This window comes from Mustelus asterias, chromosome 18, assembly GCF_964213995.1.
Source record: "Mustelus asterias chromosome 18, sMusAst1.hap1.1, whole genome shotgun sequence".
NCBI classification, from domain to species: domain Eukaryota; kingdom Metazoa; phylum Chordata; class Chondrichthyes; order Carcharhiniformes; family Triakidae; genus Mustelus; species Mustelus asterias.
Window position 1 is genome coordinate 62674950 of NC_135818.1, and position 5160 is coordinate 62680109.

At 42.3% G+C, this 5160-nt stretch overlaps 1 non-coding gene across 1 annotated transcript; it reads left to right on the forward strand.

Annotated features, from left to right (window-relative positions):
• Positions 1-578: 578 nt before the first annotated feature.
• LOC144507409 (U2 spliceosomal RNA) lies at positions 579-777 on the forward strand. Its single transcript, XR_013500096.1, has one exon. It is a non-coding gene; the product is annotated as a U2 spliceosomal RNA (small nuclear RNA).
• Positions 778-5160: the final 4383 nt, after the last annotated feature.

A 5160-nucleotide genomic window follows, 5' to 3' on the forward strand; every position in this document is an offset into this window, starting at 1 on the left:
TGAACAACGAGAAGCACATTTATTTCCAACAGAAGATATTAGGAAATTTGACTGGGGGAAAATTCAAAATTTAAAAACAGAACCGATTTTCAATCAAAAGTTTGAATATTTCTGCTTAATCTGTGGAACTGAACCAGATTAAAATGTGTGATTTTTTTTAAAAACCTCCCAACACGGTGCTAAAATCTTTCACAGCCACCGTGACCGATAGTGAAAATGTTTCATCTTTGGAACTGCAGGCAACTTGCTGAACCTTAGTGGTATTTTCAAAATGGCTGCCAAAGAGCTCTCATGTTGGAGGAGTCCACTTGTAATCCTGTGTATGATGTTTTAGAACTAGCCGTAGAATCGACTGGTTACTTTTCAAATTAAATAAGGTGAAAATGTGCACCTTCATGACAAAACAATCTTCCTTCTCACTCCATTCCAGAGAAGTTAGAATCTATAAACCTGAATGATTGACTTGTTCTCAGAGAATGAATTAAAAGAGGTTTGTCCACCTGCTTCCTACTTGAGTTTTTAATTCCATAGTCAAAACAATGAGAAAGTGCAAATGTAATAGGTTTACACAATATGAGTTAGCTTCTCGGCCTTTTGGCTAAGATCAAGTGTAGTATCGACATGCTGTGCTTGGTTGAAGTCATTAGGTTACATTTTAGCTTCATTTGAAGCAATTTTTAAAAGCGGCATCTCGGCCTTTTGGCTAAGATGCAAATGAGATCAAGCCTTGGAGGAGGTGCAATGCCTACTCCAATCAGCTTGGATCATGTAGATCAAGCCCAAGACAAGAGGTGAGAGCCCTGCCTTGTCAGCTTGGATCAGGAATGTCTCAACTTGTTGAGACTCTGAGTTGGACTTGATTGGATTGAATTGGATTTAAAAAGAATTTTTAAAATGAGTTTCATCATAAATGTCCATTGGGTAGACCGTTTCTTTCTCTGTCTGCCTCTTATCTTAATTTTACCTACTTACATCCGCTCTCATATATTTCATGAGAGCAGATTTTGTAGCTCAGGAAAGAGAGGAGATTTGCAGTGAGGTAAAGTTAGTCCCCACATATATTTATATCTGTGCATTCTAAGACCCATTGGAAAGTGATTTGAGATGGTGGGAGCTCTAGACCTGTGTGATTACGTCCAGGAATAGGAGTTGAACCTTTGTCTTCCGAATCTTCGAACTGCACATGCCATGGTGTATCCGAGTACATGCCACGGTGTATCATAGTTTGCTGGAATACAAGACAGCTGCTAACCTCCCTTTGATGTCAATGGGTTGAGATGCATAATATTGAGCTTAGGTGACCACTTCTCAGATTCCTCGACATCCTCCTGCCATGAGCTTCAACACAATACAGCTCTGCATCTCTCTGTCTCTTTTTAATCAGTAATTTCTACATGGGACAACCTTAAAGTTTATTTGTCACAAGTAGGCTTACATTAATACTGCAATGAAGTTACTGTGAAAATCCCCTAGTCGCCACACTCCAGCGCCTGTTCGGGTACACTGAGGGAGAATCTAGCACAGCCAATGAACCTAACCAGCACGTCTTTCGGACTGTGGGAGGAAACCAGAGCATCCAGAAGAAACCCACGCAGACACAGGGAGAACATGCAGACTCCACACAGACAGTGACCCAAGCCAGGAATCGAACCCGACTCCTTGGTGCTGTGAGGCAGTAGTGTTAACCACTGTGCCACCGTGCCACCCTTCAACCTGGCCAGCCCTGTTGGTATTGATGCTGTGATATATGGTAACACTTTCTTTTACTATTTAATGATGCCAATAACCAGGCATGTATCTTTATAATTTTCAAGTTTAAATGTGATAATCCCAAGACTTCTGTTCACCTTTCCTACCTTGGATTAAACTAACAGTTTATTAGATTAAATAATTGAATTCCCAGTTGGTTCTCATTCCTGATGGTGATAAACTAACAGTTACAAGACGCAAGAACTGATGATCGTAGAACAGTCCATGATAGTCATAACCTAAATGCCATCATCAACCTATTTCAAGAAGGGACAAAGCCAAATGCATTTAAAAGAATTGGTATTGATCCAGTGTTATAGCCAATGCTGCAACAAGGAATGTGTAATGCTTTTCACAGAGACCAATATGACTGCTATTGATTGTTTGGCCAAGAAACTACAAGTTACTTGGAAGCCAGGTTATTATGCTCTTTATAATGGGAGCCCAACTGTTGTCTCTACATGCTTCGAGTTAGGAAAATAGAAATAACTTTAGAAATAGAATTCGGTGCTGCTGTTTATTTTTTGATCTCTGGTAAACTTAATGTTGGGAGGTCAGTTAACTCAGCTGGCGAGATGGATGGAGTGTGGCATGGGTTCAGTTCCTGTTCCGGCTGAGTAGACTTGAAACGTGCCTCCTCGCTCTGCCCCCGAGGGCGGAATGCAATGGCAAACCATCGCAGACAAAGAAACTGCTAAGAAAACAGTTCATTAGCCAAAGCAAGACAACGAGCTCTGCCTTGAGGCAGAGCAGACATACCAAACAAAAGCTCAGGTTCAATATTTTTCAAACATTATGCATTTTGTTCAGGTGATATCTCCTTAAATAGGTTCAGGTCGGTAAAATGAGCTAGTGTAAGCATCTTATGTTGCACCCTAGAAAATATAAGATGAATACTGACTATATTAACTGCATTTATTGTTGGCATTGAGACTGAGATTATTTGGATAGCAATCTAACTGATCTTGAGTCCCAGAATTGAACATCCACGGCACAGTGGCACAGTGGTTAGCACTGCTGCCTCACAGCACCAGAGACCTGGGTTTGATTCCGGCCCCAGGTCACTGTCTGTTTGGAGTCTGCACGTTCTCTCCATGTCTCCATGGGTCTCCTGCGGGGGCTCCAGTTTCCTCCCACACTCCAAAGATGTGCAGGTTAGGTTGATTGGGCATGCTAACTTGCCCCTTAATGTCAGGGGGACTAGCGGGGTAAATACGTGGGGTTACGCGGATAGGGCCTGGGTGGGATTGTTGTCGGTGCAGACTCGATGGGCCGAATGGCCTCTTTCTGCACTGTAGGGATTCTATTATTCAATCTTAACAGAGGCTCAAATCTTGAGTTCAAGACACATGTTAATAATTTCTACACTTTTTCCTCATCTAAAATGTTCCATGATGGAATATTTTGAAAACAGAATGGTGCATTCAGTCCTTCAAGAGTTCATAGAATCCCTACAGTGCAGAAAGAGGCCATTCGGCCCATCAAGACTGCACCGACTCTCCAAAAGAACATATTATACAGGCCCTATTCCCTTAACTCCAGGGGTTAACCCCACTGATCCCCCTGACCTACACATCTTGAGACACTAAGGGGCAATTTAGCATGGCCAATCCACCTAACCTGCACACCCTTGCACTTTGGGAGGAAATCGGAGCACCCGGAGGAAACCTATGCGGACACGGGGAGAATGTGCAGATTCCGCACAGTCACAGAGTTTACAGACATTGAGATGAATCAGTACAGAATTGGATTCAAGCAAGTTAAATATGAGGGCCAAGAATTTCTGCTTTGGGTGCAATTGATAATCTAAGCACAAATTATGCTGAAAAATTGCACTAGTTTCAGAAATTTTTGGTTGCTTATGTTTCTGCTCAAAAGCATTTACATATTGCTGAACAGAAAACCTTCCACATACCTGTGCAATCAGCATTATGGAACTTATTTCTATGAAAATAATTTTGTTTTAAAAACATTAGTCCTTGATACAGTGGATTTTGATTTAATTTGATTTATTATTGTCACATAGATTAGTATACAGTGAAAACTATTGTTTCTTGTGCGCCATACAGACAAAGCATACCGTTCATAGAAAAGGAAACGAGAGAGTGCAGAATGTCGTGTTACAGTCATAGCTGGGGTGTAGATCAACTTAATGCAAAGTAGGTCCATTCAAAAGTCTGACAGCAGCAGGGAAGAAGCTGTTCTTGAGTCGGTTGGTACGTGACCTCAAACTTTTGTATCTTTTTCCCGACGGGAGAAGGTGGAAGAGAGAATGTCCGGGGTACGTCAGGTCCTTAATTATGCTGGCTGCTTTGCTGAGGCAGCGGGAAGTGTAGACAGAGTCAATGTATGGGAGGCTGGATTGCGTGCTGGATTGGGCTACATTCACGACCTTTTGGAGTTTCTTGCGGTCTTGGGCAGAGCAGGAAACATACCAAGCTGTGATACAACCAGAAAGAATGCTTTCTGTGGTGCATAGAGTCACAGAGTCAGAGTGGTTTACAGCATGGAAACAGGCCCCTCGGCCCAACCTGTCCATGCCACCCTTTTTTTTAAACCCCTAAGCTAATCCCAATTGCCTGCATTTGGCCCATGTCCCTCTATACCCATCTTAGCCATGTAACTGTCTAAATGCTTTTTAAAAGACAAAACTGTACCTAACTCTACGACTACCTCTGGCAGCTTGTTCCAGACACTCACCACCCTCTGTGTGAAAGAAATGCCCCTCTGGACAATTTTGTATCTCTTCCTTAAACTTATGCCCTCTAGTTTTAGACTCCCCTACCTTTGGGAAAAGATATTGACTATTGAGCTGATCTATGCCCCTCATTATTTTATAGACCTTTATAAGATCACCCCTCAGCTTTCTATGCTCCAGAGAAAAAAGTCCTAGTCTATCCAGCCTCTTCTTATAACTCAAACCATCAAGTCCCGGTAGCATCCTAGTAAACCTTTTCTGCACTCTTTCTAGTTTAATAATATCCTTTCTATAATAGGGTGATCAGTACTGTACACAGTATTCCAAGTGTGGCCTTACCAATGTCTTGTACAACTTCAACAAGACATCCCAACTCCTGTATTCAATGCTCTGACCGATGAAACCAAGCATGATGAATGCCTTCTTCACCACTCTGTCCACCTGTGACTCCACTTTCAAGGAGCTATGAACATGTACCCCTAGAACTCTTTGTTCTGTAACTCGTCCCAATGCCCTACCATTAACTGAGTAAGTCCTGCCCTGATTCAACCTACCAAAATGCATCACCTCGCATTTATCTAAATTAAGCTCCATCTGCCATTCGTCAGCCCACTGGCCCAATTGATCAAGATCCCACTGCAGTTGGAGATAACTTTCTTCACTGTCCACTATGCCACCAATCTTGGTGTCATCTGCAAACTTACTAACCATGC